Source organism: Ursus maritimus, unplaced genomic scaffold (genome assembly GCF_017311325.1).
Source record: "Ursus maritimus isolate PB19 unplaced genomic scaffold, ASM1731132v1 scaffold_30, whole genome shotgun sequence".
NCBI lineage: Eukaryota > Metazoa > Chordata > Mammalia > Carnivora > Ursidae > Ursus > Ursus maritimus.
The window spans coordinates 2,786,077-2,801,346 of NW_024425564.1; the positions used below are offsets into that span (position 1 = coordinate 2,786,077).

Consider the following 15,270-nt stretch of genomic DNA (forward strand, 5'->3'; position numbering starts at 1 on the left):
CTGTAAATATAAATATGCAAATATATACACAGTATAAGGATGGGAAAAACATAACAAGCAAATAGTAACCAAAAGAAAGCTGAGGTGGAAATGTTAATATCAGACAAAGGATAGTATAAGACAGAAAGTATTCCTAAAGGTTAAAGAGGGCCACTCCACAGTGATGAAAGATGAAAGGGTCAATGAAACACAACAACATAACAATCCTAACTTTGTGTGCACTTAATAACAGTTTCAAAATACATAAAGCTGGCTCAGTTGGTAGAGCATGGGCCTCTTGATCTCCAGATTGTGAGTTCAAGCCCCACTTTGGATGTAGAAATTACTTTAAAATAAAATTAGAAATAAACAAAATATGGGGTGCCTGGGTGGCTCAGTCGGTTAGGCATCTGCCTTCACCTCAGGTCATGATCTCAGGGTCCTGGGATCGAGTCCCACATCGGGTGGGGAGCCTGCTTCTCCCTCTGCCTGCCGCTCCCCCTGCTTGTACGCGCGCTCTCTCTCTGACAAATAAATAGAAAAAAATCTTAAAATAAATTGACAAAATATATAAATCAAAATGACAAAAATAAGAGGAGGAATAAACAAATCTCAGAGCACAGGTGGAGATTTTTAAATTTTTTTGGGGGGGGCGCCTGGGTGGCACAGCGGTTAAGCGTCTGCCTTCAGCTCAGGGCATGATCCCGGAGTTCTGGGATCGAGCCCCACGTCAGGCTCTTCCACTATGAGCCTGCTTCTTCCTCTCCCACTCCCCCTGCTTGTGTTCCCTCTCTCGCTGGCTGTCTCTCTCTCTGTCGAATAAATAAATAAAATCTTTTAAAAAAAATTTTTTTTAAGATTTTATTTATTTGTCAGAGAGAGAGGGAACACAAGCAGGGGGAGTGGGAGAGGGAGAAGCAGGCTTCCCGCTGAGCAGGGAGCCCAATGCGGAGCTCAATTCCAGAATCCTGGGATCATGACCTGAGCCGGAGGCAGATGCTTAACGACTGAGCCACCCAGGCGCCTCAAGTTGGAGATTTTTAACACAATTCTCTCAGTACAGAAAGGATTCTAAAGTCCTTGTATTTTTCAGGAAGAGGATAAAGATGGTGATTAAAGCCGTATTTCAGATTAAATATGTATAGCAGTATTTTAAGGGTAACCACTAAAATAAACTAGGTAATTTTCAAACCAGTAAAGGGAAAAATGGGGGAGGAAGGACCCAATCAAAAAGGAAGGGAGCAAGAAAGGAGAAAAACATTTTTTTAAACAACCAATATGTGAGTGGGACACCAAGAAAAATATTGAGTTTTGCTCTTCTTTTCTTGAGTAAATCTCGAGTTCCCAGCCTATGGTAGGTGCTCAGAATACGTTTACTCGGGATGTTAAGCTTATTTATTCATTCACATGCCCAATCTTTTACTCTCTTATTCATCCATGCATGCATGGATCAAACATTCAAGATAGTCCTTGCCCTCAAAGTATTTCTAATCTGAATGAGCATGAATAGAATAATAAATGACAACACTACAATGCGATATGTACAAACTAAAACTTAAAAAAAGAAAGAGAGAGAGAGAGAAAGAAAGAAAGAAAGAGAAAGAAGAAAGAAAGAAAGAAAGAAAGAAAAAAAGAAAGAGAAAGGAAGGAAAGAAGGAAGGAAGGGAGGGAGGAAGGGAGGGAGGGAGGGAGAAAAAGAAAGAAAGAAAGAAAGAAAGAAAGAAAGAAAGAAAGAAAGAAAGAAAGAAAGAAAGAAAGGAAGAAAGAAAGAAAGAAATAGGTACAGAGGGAGGAAGGAGAGAGACCAGGTTTTCCAGACTCCCATTCTTTTGGCTGCAGCCCATATTTTAAATCACAACACAATATACATACACACATATAACAGAGACAAAAGTTCCAAGAAATAATACTTTCCCTCTTGTTACCTGATATTCTTCAATATTTTCTGTTCTTTTCTATTTCTCTGAGTGTATGTGTGTTTTAATGGTCATGACCCATCACATTTATTTCATGACTCACTAACTTAATCAAGATCCGTAGTTAGAAAAACTGTTCTCATGGTAGCTAAGCCTGAACTGAGTTCTACTTTACTGTTTAATTTTAAAATAGTAAAAATAGGGGCACCTGGGTGGCTCAGTCAGTTAGGCATCCGCCTTCAGCTCAGGTCATGATCTCAGGGTCCTGGGATAGAGCCCCACCTTAAGCTCCCTGCTCAACGGGGAGTCTGCTTCTCCCTCGTCCTCTCCCTCTGCCCCTAACCCCGCTCACGTTCACTCTCTCTCTCAAATAAAATCTTTTTAAAAATTAAAAAAAATAAAACTACAATCTAGAGCTATTGTTTTAAAAAGATAAATTAGAGGGGCACCTGGGTGGCACAGCGGTTAAGCGTCTGCCTTAGGCTCAGGGCGTGATCCCGGCAATCCGGAATCGAGCCCCACATCAGGCTCCTCCGCTATGAGCCTGCTTCTTCCTCTCCCACTCCCCCTGCTTGTGTTCCCTCTCTCGCTGGCTGTCTCTATCTCTGTCGAATAAATAAGTAAAATCTTAAAAAAATAAAATAAAAATAAATAAAAAGATAAATTAGTAAAAATAGTTACATAGTTCAAAAAATAAGACTACTCAAAAAGTTAAGTCAGTGAAAAATCTTGCTCCTGTTCCACACTCCCATTCCCAAGTTCCTTTTTCCTTACCCCACCCAGATAACAACTATTATTACTTTTTTTGTGTGCTTCCACGTCCTTCTAATATGTCTTTATGCCAAAACAGCAAGTATGGCTATTTTTATGCAAATAGGCATAAATATGAATATATGAACATATAGTCTTATGTTCCCCTTTTCTTGGCTAAACGGTAATTAAATATGTTTGACAACTTTCTTTTTTAAAAAACTATCTTAGAGACTTCTAATATCGATACTGATCTAAAGGAGGGTTTTTTTATTTGTTTGATTAAATTTTGGGGTTTTGTGTGTGTGTGTGTGCTGGACTTCAGGTCAGTTTTTATTTTAAACAGCTTAATTGAGCCATAATTGACATACAATAAATGACTCATTTTTAAGTGCCCAATTTGATGTTTTGACTTATGTATACACCCACGAAACCATCACCACCATCAAGATAAGCATATTGGTCACCCCAAAAAATTTCCTCACACCCATTTGTAAGCCAATGCTCCTGGCCTCCCCAACTGAGTCTCCACTCCCAGAAAAACACTGAGCTGCTGTCGGCATGCAGTGGTTCTCATTTTCTGGACTTCTGCATAAATGGATGATACAGTACGTGCTTTTTCTGGCATGGCCGGGGGGGGGGTGGTGGTGGTGGCTTCTTTCATTCAGCATAATTACTTTAAGATTCATGCATGTTGCTGCATGTACCAAGAATTCATCCGCTTTTATTGCTGGTTTTCCATGGTACAGATATCTCACGATCTGTTTACTCATCTGCTTATGGACCTGAGTTGTTTCCAGTTGGGGGCTATTACAAATAGGTTGCTATAAACAGTAATGCAGAAGTCTTTGTACGAACGTATAGTTTCACTTCCCTTAGGAATAGAATGGCTGAGTCATATGCTAAGTGTGTGATTAACATTTTAAGAATTTTCCAAAATGGGGACACCTGGGTGCCTTGGTCAGTTAAGCGTCTACCTTTGGCTCAGGTCATGATCCCAGGGTCCTGGGATCAAGTCCCACATCGGGCTCCCTGCTCAGCGGGGAGCCTGCTTCTCCCTCTGCCTGCCACTCCCCCTGCTTGTGCTGACCCTCACTTTCTCTCTCTGACAAACAAATAAATAAATAAATCTTTAAAAAAAAAAGAATTTTCCAAAATGTTTGCACTATTTTATATTTCCACCAGCAGTGTAGGAGAATTCAGTTGCTCCCTATCTTCATCAACACTAGTTATGTTCAGTCTTTTTAATGTAAGACTTTCTAATAGCTGTCTAGTTACATCTCACTGTTCTTTTATTTTTTTTTTAAAGATTTTATTTATTTATTTGACAGAGAGAGAGACAGCCAGCAAGAGAGGGAACACAAGCAGGGGGAGTGGGAGAGGAAGAAGCAGGCTCCCAGCGGACGTGCGTGGGGCTCGATCCCGGGACCCTGGGATCAGGCCCTGAGCCGAAGGCAGATGCTTAATGACTGAGCCACCCAGACACCCCTCACTGTGCTTTTAATTTGCTTTTCTCTAATAACCAATAATGTCGAAAATTCTTTCATATGCTTATTTTATATTCATGTATCTTTTAGTTTTATTGATTCGCTCTATGGTTTTTCTGTTTTTTAGTTCATTGATTTCTACTCAGATCTTTATTTCTTTTCTTTGCTTATTTGGGGTTTCATTTGTCCTTCTTTTATTAGATTTTTAATGTGGAAGCTGAGGTTATTGACTTGAGACCTTTCTTCTTTTTAATACTGGTGTTAGAATGCTATAAATTTCCATCTGAGTACTCCTTCAGCAACATTCCCCAAATTTTAATATGTTATGTTTTTATTCAGTTCAAAATACTTTATGATTTCACTCTTTTTTTTTTAATTATTTTATTTATTTATTTGACAGAGACAGACAGCCAGCAAGAGCGGGAACACAAGCAGGGGGAGTGGGAGAGGAAGAAGCAGGCTCATAGCGAAGGAGCCTGATGTGGGGCTCGATCCCACAACGCCGGGATCACGCCCTGAGCCGAAGGCAGACGCTTAACGACTGTGCCACCCAGGCACCCCTATGATTTCACTCTTGATTTCTCCTTTGACTCCTGGATTATTTAGAAGTGTGTTATTTAGTTTCAGATATTTGGGGGATTTTCTAAATACCTTTTGTTTATTTCTTACTTAATTCCTTTGCGGTGAGAGAACATACTTTGCATGATGTGACTCCTTTAAAATTCTTTGAGACTTGTTCTATGGTGCAAAAAAGGTCCATGTGCACTTAAAAAGAATGTGTATTCTGCAGTTGTTGGGAAGACTATTTTATAAATGTCAGTAAGGTGAAGTTGGTTGACCGTGTTGTCCGAATCTTCTAAATCATTACTGATTTCCTGTCCATATGTTCTATCAATCATTGAGAGAGGGGTATTGAAAACTCCAACTACTGGGGCACCTGACTGACTCAGCTGGAAGAGCATGTGACTCTTGATCTTGGAGTTCTAAGTTCAAGCCCCACATTAGGTGTAGAGATTACTTAAAGTAATATAAATAAAATCTCTTTAAAAAAGAAAAAGAAAACTCCGACTCTAATCACAGGTTGGGCTATTTCTCTTTGCATTCTGTTCATTTTGTTTACCATGTATTTTGACGCTCTGTTCTTAGGTGCTTAACATTTAGCTTTGTTATGTCTTCTTGATGAATGGACCCATTCACTCCTTATGAAATGGCACTCTTTGCGTCTGGTGATATTTTTGCTCTGAAATTTACTTTGCCTAATATTATTATTGCCATTACAGCTTTCTTTAGAATAGTGTTACCACAGTCGATCTTTTCTCTATCCTTTTATTTTTAACATATTTGGACCTTCAAATTTAAAGTGGGTTTCTTGTCCGTGGCATATAATTTGGTCTTTTTCTTTTCTCTGTCTGAAAATCTCGCATCTTTATTTGGGATATTTAGACCATTTGCATTTAATGTGATTATTGATATGTTTAGGTTTGAGTCTGTCATCCTGCTATTTGTTTTTTATTTGTATCATTTGTTCTTTGTTCCATTTTTCCTGTTTCTGCTTTCTTCCGGATTAAGCAAATATTTTTAGTGATTTGATTCTACCCTTTTGTTGGGTTGTTAGCTACAGCTCTCTGTTGGATTGTTTTAGAGGTTGCTGTAGGGTTTATAGTATGCATATTTGACTTATTACAGTCTACCTTCAAGGAATAATGTGACTTCATCTATAAGAATCTTATAACTCTATACTTCCACATCTTCCCTTCCACTCTTTGTGCTATTGTCGTCATACATTTTAATTCCATGTATGTTAGAAGCCCCCAAATATATTGCTATTATTTTTACTTTAAGCAGTCACTTATCTTTAAGAAGATTTAAATTAAAAAATTTTACAATTTACCCACATTGCAATTCTATTGCTCTTCATTCCTAGCTGTAGATTCGTATTTCCATCTGGAATTGTTTTCCTTCTGCTCGAAGGATTTCCTTGAACGTTTCTTGTAGTGCGGGTCTTTCAGACTTTTTTTATGTCCAAAAAAGTTTGTATTTCATCTTTGTTGTTGAAACACATTGTCACTAAGTAGAATCTGGGTCTGACAGTATTTTAAAGAGGTTGTTCCACTCTCTTCTGGCTTGCATGTTTCTTTTTTTTTTTTTTTAAGATTTTATTTATTTATTTGACAGAGAGAGACAGCCAGCGAGAGAGGGAACACAAGCAGGGGGAGTGGGAGAGGAAGAAGCAGGCTCCCAGTGGAGGAGCCTGACGTGGGACTCGATCCCAGGACTCCGGGATCACGCCCTGAGCCCAAAGCAGACACTTAATGACTGAGCCACCCAGGCGCCCCCTGGCTTGCATGTTTCTAAAGAGAAATCTGCTGTCATCTTTTCCTGTTCCCTTGTATGTAATGTGTCTTTTATTTCACACTGCTTTTAAGATTTGTTCTTTTGTTTGTTTTTAAGGACTACCAGAACTTTTATTTTTGCTTAGTTTTATTAAGAATGTGTTATTTATTGCTGGTTTTAAGCAATTTGATTATAATGTGCTTTGAAATCGTTGTGTTGTGGGGTTTTTTTTAAGATTTTACTTTTAAGTAATCTCTACACCCATTGTGGGGTTCAAACTCACAACCCCAAGATCAAAAATCACATGCTCTACCAACTGAGCCAGCCAGGCACCCCTGATGTAGTTTTCTTTATGTTTCTTCTGCTTGGGGTTCATTGAGCTATGGGGATTTTTTGGTTTATAGTTTTCATCAAATTATAAAATTTTGGCCATTCTTCAAATATTTACTGTCCCTCTCCCTTCTTCTCCAGGTATTCCACTAATATGTCTTATTAGTCCACTTGAAGTCTCCCTGTAGCAAACTGATACTCTGGATTTTTGGTTTCGGTTTTGATTTTCCCCTTTTCTATTTATTTTCTTTATTCTCTCTTTCTGTCTTTCATCTTGGATAGCTTCTGTAATTCCATCTTCAGGTTCATGGGTTTTGTTTTTTTTTTCTTCTACAATGTCCACTCAGGTGGTAATCCCATACAGTAAATCCTTTCATCTCAGACATTGTTGTTTTCTTTTCTAGAAGTTCAGTGTTGGTCTTTTTTATATCTTCTACATCTCTACTTAACATATTTTAACATTTCCTCTAGTATCTTAAACATACAGACTACAGTTATAGTTGTTTTCATGTGTTCTACTAATCCCATCAAGGTATTTTCTGGCTCAGTGTTGGTTGATTTTCCTTCTCCTTAAGGGTCATATTTTTCTGCCTCTTTGCATATGAATTAACTTTTATTGGATAGTGGACCAATCATGTGAGATATTGTAGATTTTATCTTTTGGGGCATGAGATATAATTATATTCCTCTAAATATTCTTGATCTTCATTGTGGGATGTGGTTAAATGACTCGGAAACATTTTGATGACTTTAAGTATTACTTATTTATCCTTTGTTAGGTGAGCCCAGAGCAGCATTGAATCTAGGGCTAATTTTCCCCCTAAACTGAGACAAAGTCTTTCTAAATATTGGATTTAACATAGTCAAAGGAGCCTCGTGCTTTAATTAATTTGTGTTATTTTATCAATCTGCAGATGGAGACTTTTTTGAACTCATGATACAAGTTTGTTAAAATAAGGTTTTTCATTATAAGAATAACACATGCTTTTAGTAGAAAATCTACAAAATATAGAAAAGCAGGGGAAAAAATCCCTTGGACTTCCGCTCCCTAGAGATAAATTCTGTTCACGCTACAGGGTGCTTCCTTTGCTCTACTAGAGAGCATGGGCTTTCTCATAGTAATGGAAGGATTCTCCCTCCCAAAGTTATAGAACTTTCTAAAACTTCAGCAAATTAGGGGGTACTGGGAAGTGCTGCTGGCAGCCCACATCTGGCCCCAGCCCTCCAGGCGGCTCCCAGGCCTGCAAGTTTGTTTCTAGCACCCTTTCTTCAGATTTGATAAGCTCGAGGAAGTACCGGCCAGTAGACAGACACCATGACCATTCTCTGACCCTCTTTTTTAGGGAGCCTTGGGTCATGGCTGCTCCTCCAGTCTCGGGGCAAGTTGTCCTGGGCCAGCCTGTGATGTCAGCAGTTTATCTCCAGATTTTTTTCACTTAGGCAACATTTGAGTGGTTGCCAATTGATAAGCCCTATGCTCGTCTGGGTTTTTACAGAATGACTCTGCTCTCGAGGAAATCAAAGGCGGGAGGAGGAGACAGCATATAACCCAAGGACTAGAATGTTAAATACACTGATTCCCCCGGTTTGAAATTGCTGCAGGGCAAACTGTGAGGCGGGCCTCTACGTCGCCCTCTGCTGGGAGCATCGGGAAAGAATTTTAGTTTTGGTCGTTTGGTTGGTTTCTGTCTTCGACAAGAACACCAAGCATACTTAACTGGTACGAAAGAACAGCCATTACAAGGCCCATTAAGTAGGAACATACATTAGCAGCGATAGGGTTAGTGTTATATATGAGTATCAAATATAGCTTTTGTCTTTTGTAGCCTTGGCAATAGCCATAAGGACGTAAAATAACATTCTGCCCCAGCAAGTTAGGAAACTGAGTTGCACCCACCGGTGGTTTTGAGCACATTCACAAAAATGCACAAGAATGGATTCAACCGCTTTAGGTGTCCAGGACAGAACTGTAATTCAGTTCAATACTAAGAAGCAAACACTAGACTGGATATTACTTCCAAAATAGCTCACTCAAGTAGTATTGCATACTATTCTAAGTGACAAAAAGGTGCTAAGTAAACTTATTTACAGATACAATGACCGTACAGTACCTTTCAAATCTGCAATTTAGGTTTGAGATTTTCCATTAGAAATTAACTGCTCTGAAATGCTATAGATTGTACTTAAGCAACTCGGATATGAGAGTTTACAGCAAGAGAAATACTGCCATCCAAATTATTAACTACAGTTTAACAATAATCTCAACATCAGTGGCCACTGTTGTTACTATTCTCTGACTTGTTTGGGCCTCTTCTAGTCTTACTTCCTTCACGGTTCACAAAATCATCATGGGAATAGGAGCTCAGCGTGGGAATCAATGATCAGACTGCACATGTCAACTTAAAAGTCACATACAGGGGGCGCCCGGGTGGCACAGTTGGTTGAGCGTCTGTCTGACTCTTGATTTGGCTCAGGCCATGATCTCAAGGTCCTGAGATTGAGCCCTGAGTCAGGCTCCACGCTCAATGAAGACTCTGCTTGTCCTTCTCCCTCTGTTCCTACCCCCTACTCCCACTCTCTCTCTCTTTCTTTCTCATAAATAAGTAAAATCTTTTTTAAAAAAATCACACACAGGATTGCATTGTGGCAGCTATTCCAAATGTCTGGGTCTTTTCTGTGTTTTGTTGCTGTTGTTTAGTTTTTATTTCATAATCATAAACATAACTCTGCAATCCAGCTAGACTTGGAGGGGAGTAAGGAAAATATGGAACCCATGGAACTGCAGTGAGAGCCCAAAGATTATAGGATATTTCGAGCAGATGGTGAAGGGGTGCTCTCCTGAGCTACAGAAGGAATGGTCTGGTAGTTAAGAGAAAACACAAGTCAAGTTTATTGAATTTGTCCACAGCCAGCAATGGTGATCTTCTTGCTGGTCTTGCCATTCCTGGACCCAAAGCTCTCCATGTCTTCCACAATATTCATGCCCTCTTCCACTTTGCCAAAGATCATGCCCTTACCACCCAACTGCTCAGTGTTGGCAGTGCAGATGAAAAACTGGGAAACGTTTGTGTGGGGCCCAGCATTCGCCACGGGCAAGCTGCCAGCACCCATGTGCTTCAGGATGAATTTCTCATCATCAAATTTTCCCCATAGATGGACTTGTCTCCAGTGCCATTATGGTGCGTGAAGTCACCGCTCTGGCACATAAATCCCAGAATAATCCTGTGAAAGCAGGAATCTTTATAACCAAATCCTTTCTCCCCAGTGTTAAGAGCACAAAAGTTCTCTGCTGTCTTTGGAACTTTGTCTGCCAACAATGCAAAGGAGATGGGGCCCAAGGGCTCACCCTCACCAATGATGTCAACACCGTGGTGGGGCTGACCAAGGCCAGCCGGCGTGGGTGGCTCTGGGGCAGTGGCGTCTACAGGGCCCCAAATGTCTGTTTTAAGTTAAAGCACTCATTAAACTTTAATGCCCAAGCTATCAATACAGCTGTACTACTAACTTTATAAATCTGAAATTTTAGAACTATTATTTATAATACCCGGTTTATAAACAGTACCTTTCGCAGAAGAGACAAGGAGACTGAATACAAACTATATCAACACATAAGTGAACTCTACTATGCCCTTGTGGCCAGAAAATTGCATTTTTTTCTAAAAGGAAGATAGTATTTTTTGGACTTCCAAATCTTAATTTACGGAACTCCAAGCACCGCTGCTGCTTTCAGAAGTTTATAGAAAATTCTTAAAAAAAAAAAACTTAAACATGAGTCATACTTTTGAAACACTCATCCAATATTAATAATTCACTCTTCAGTAAGAAATAGGATTCTTCATAGCAAATGCCCCAGAGCTGCCTCACTCAATTACCACAGACATTAAAAACCAAACTGTTAGTTAAATCTGCAAAATGTTGCTGTAGCCTTTCAGGATGTCTATACATGTGGCTTTATCCTCTGTGGTCTCAATAGGCACCACGCTTATCTAAGTAACAGCAGACCACGTCTGACAGATACTAGCCCTAAGTTTGTATATCGTACTGAAAAAAGCCTAAAGGTGACACGTGTGCTTATTATACGTGGACTCCCTGATGTACATAAAAGCAGATCTAGTAATGCCCTTTGAGAACAGGAGAGTTCTCTCTTAACTTTTTGTTTATTATGATATTCTTTTTTTTTTAAGATTTATTTATTTAAGAGCAAATGCTAGTGGGGGAGGGGCACAGAGAGAGGGAGAGAGAATCCCCAGCTGACTCCGTGCTCAGCGCAAAGCCTGGCTCAGGGCTCAATCTCAGGACCCCGAGACCAGGACCTGAGCCAAAACCAAGAGTGTGACACCCAACCTACCGGGACCCCCAGGCGCCCCTGTAATGATACTCTTTTTTTTTGTAAATTATATGGCTGCATTAGCCTGATTTAATGTATTAGCTTTATCATCGGTGCTATTTTTTTAATGTTTTTTTAATTATATTATGTTAGTCACCATACAGTACATCCCTGGTTTTTGATGTAAAGTTTGATGATTCATTGGTTGCGTATAACACCCAGTGCACCATGCAATATGTGCCCTCCTTACTACCCATCACCAGCCTATCCCATTCCCCCACCCCCCTCCCCTCTGAAGCCCTCATTTTGTTTCTCAGAGTCCATAGTCTCTCATGCTTCATTCCCCTTTCTGATTACCCCCCTTTCTTTATCCCTTTCTTCCCCTACTGATCTTCCTAGTTCTTATGTTCCATAGATGAGAGAAATCATATAATTGTCTTTCTCTGCTTGACTTATTTCACTTAGCATTATCTCCTCCAGTGCCGTCCATGTTGCAGCAAACGTTGAGAGCTCGTTCTTTCTGATAGCTGAGTTGTGGTCCGTATACGTAATGATACTCTTTTAAACAATTCTGTAACGTCGATGGTAAAGGAAGCCCATCAGTTCCATTACATGTAGGGCATCTGCAGGCTACTATATGGCAGATACATCACAGGCTAAAAGGGAACGTCCTGTCTGGTGATATAGGAAGCAATGGCTCAAAAATGCAAGAACTGGGATCTTTTAATGTTCCGAAAGTCCTGTTACAGCGGTGGAGTGAAACACACACGGGTCCTGAACATCAGAACGAAGGTTGCGGTTCCACTGTTCGACTTGGGCACGACGGGATCCGCTGTAGCAAAGAAAGCTCACAGAGAAGAGGTGGTTCTCTTGTGCAGAGTCCCCGAGCAAAAATGTGCCTGCAGCTTTCGCTTCAAGAAGGGCTTCTGCTTTGCAACGGCCCATCACTCCCCGGCAACAGGGACTCCCTGTGATCAGAAGCAAAACCGCCGCGAGGCAGTGCATGTAATCAATCTGTGGACGGACTTTCTGAGCTCCCAGGGAGCTGACACCGGCACGGGTGCCTGCAGATACCTGATGTTGCTTCTGCCTACGTGACTGCAAAACAGGGGGTTGTGTCCTCTTCTGAGTCACAACTAGCTTGATGGCAAAATTGTCCCCGATTATTTCGGGCATTCCATGAGCTAACTTTGGCCCCAGTTCATATAACGAATTAACCTGTGCAGCGGCTTCAATGTATGTATTCGTGCGTTGGGAGGGGTGTCAACCCCTTCCCCAGTATTAGGCCACCTTCTCTCTCTAAGCTTATGTTCTTTATCCTCTGTAGAAGCCAAATATGGATCAACTGGATGGAAAAATGTTGAATGTGGTTTCACAGGGCCTACATGCTATGTAATCAAATGCCATTTTGGAGCTAAATCTGAGCCAGCAGGAAAAGGGCATTTTGCAAGGATTAACTCAGACAGGTGTATTTTTCTTTTATTAGAAAAGAAGGGCTTTAACTACGTGTTGTAAATGCTCATGGAAAAACACAAGCCCATGGTATCTGGCAACCTTTGTCCCAGAGACCGACTTCCGTTCAGGGTCCAAACAAAGAGACATATTGAAATACTGGTGTCTGGATTGAGAAAGTAAATAACTTGACTGACTGGATAACACATCTTTTTGCAAGTCAGGTGGTTTCCCATTATTTGATTTTGACAAAATTGAATCAGGACCTCTTGGAATTGTCAGCCGATGAGTGATTAAAATAAGCTTTGGTGATGATTACTGCATGATTTTTTCCAAATTATTTGGAAGGAGTTCCAAAAGAACTCTGAGAATTATATTACTATAGCAAAACCCTTTCTATTCCCATCTACTTGTTTTATATGGACCAATTTTCTTAGCCACTCTTAAAAAAAATAGGAGTGGAAGGATGCAGGACTCTTTGAGAAAAATCACCTACCATTCTACTGAGATGCATTTGCAATAAAATGTCATTTATCAAAAAATGATCTATACATTATTTTGATTAATCCTGCAATAAAAGTACTTGTAACAACAGGTAAGAAAGTTTTAGAAGATTATGATCCCAAGAAATATTTTTAAAAATTAAATTTCAGGGGCACCTGGGTGGCTCAGTCACCACTCTTGTTTTCGGCTCAGGTCATGATCGCAAGGTTGGGGGATCGAGTCCTGCAGTGGGCTCTGTACTCGGTGCAGAGTCTGCTTCAGATTCTCTCTTCCTCTCCCTCTCACTCGTGCTGTCTCTCTTTCTCTCTCAAATAAATAAATAAAATCTTTCTAAAAATTTTTAAAAAATTAAATTTCAGTGTAAATGCACCTTTATGTGGTAGAGAAGTATGAAAGGATGATCAATAAAGACTTTCTTTTTTTCTCCCCATCTTAAATCATTTGGACTTTATTTCCAACTCCAATATTTTGCAGTTATTTTCTTGCCCAGGTGAGATTTTATTCCTGTCTCATACCCCCTTTTTTTAGAATTTAAATTCAATTAATTAACATACAGTGTATTATTAGTTTCAGGGGTAGAGGTCAATGATTCATCAGTTGCATATTACACCCAGTGCTGATTACATCACATGCCCTCCTTAATGCCCAACACCCAGTTACTCCATACCCAACCCCCCTCCCAGAAACCTTCAGTTTGTTTCCTATAGTTAAGAGTCTCTTATGGTTTGTCTCCCTCTCTGACTTTGTCTTGTTTTATTTTTCCCTCCCTTCCCCTATGATCCTTTGCCTTGTTTCTTAAATTCCACCTATGAGTGAGATTGCATGATAATTGTTTCTCTGATTGACTTATTTCTCAGTGTAATATCCTCTAGTTCCAGCCAAATCGTTGCAAGTGGTAAAATTTCATTTCTCGATGGCTGAGTAGTAATTCCATTGTATATATATATACACTACATCTTCTTTATCCATTTATTAGTCAATGGACATCTGGGCTCTTTCCATAATTTGGTTATTGTGGATATTGCTGCTATAAACATTGGGGTGCAGGTGCCCCCTTCAAATCACTACGTTTGTATCTTTGGGGTAAATACCTAGTAGTGCAATTGCTGGGTCGTAGGGTAGCTCTATTTTCAACTTTCAATAAAGACTTTAAAGCATAAAATTATATCACTTGAGGATAAATGTCTGTGACAGTAAAATGGACTAAAAACACAAGTTCAAGGAGAAAAAGGAGTAATGTAAACTTTCTTATAGTTAATAAAGTGATTTTACTTTTTTTTTAAACATATATTAGTGGGTGATGGTGGGTATTAAATTGGCATTCAAAGCTGATGTAACATTTGTATTTCAAAGTGTCAAGTTCCTTTCCAACTTGTATGCTTTTATTTAATTTTCCTGCCTGGTAACCCTGGCTGGAACCTCCAGTACAATACTGAATAGAAGCGGTGAGAGTGGACATCCTTGTCTTATCCCTGATCTTAGGGGGAAGACATTCAATCCCTTACCATTAAATATGATGTGAGCTGTGGGGTTTTCATAGATCCCTTTATCAGATTGAGGAAGTACCCTTCTGTTTCCAGTTCGTTGAATGTTTTGCATGGTGGCAGTTTAAAAGTTATTTCAGGGGGTAAGGGAGCAAAATGTTTGAAAGTTCAAGTTCAAGCTCCTTAGATGCTCTATCCCTGCCATACCCACAGCAACAGAACAGTCCTGCACATAGAAGAGGCCCAACAGACGTCTGAGGGACAACCTACAACCTCTCTCCCATCTCCCTCCTTGCATTGTATTCTCCAGCGAGTCTATGGGGTCTAGGCCCTCCCCCACCCCACTCCCCAATACCATGCGGTCTTATCTGGCTAGAGCTTCCTTTCCACGCTCTCCCATTCCCATCTGACACCTATTCATGCTCCCCAGCGCTGTCCAGGTGTCATCTCATTCAGGAGAGACATCCTTCCTCCGACCCTGAGCTAAGTGGGCCTCTTTTTTGTGCTCCCGTGGTACCTTGTGCTCCTACCATTATGCGCCGTGTGAATTATTTATCGAGATGGCCATCCCCCACTAAATGAGATAAGTGATACTGTGTGTGCCCAAGAGTGTGGCTTCAAGAGCCCGACGGCCCAGATTCAAAACCCTGCCTCTTACGAGCTTGGGTGACCTTGGTTGTGCCTCAGTTTCCTCGTCTGCCGGAGAT

General features: G+C 40.3%; 1 pseudogene; it reads right to left on the reverse strand.

Moving 5' to 3' along the window:
• Positions 1 to 9,471: 9,471 nt before the first annotated feature.
• Positions 9,472 to 12,784, reverse strand: LOC103665540 (annotated as a pseudogene).
• Positions 12,785 to 15,270: the final 2,486 nt, after the last annotated feature.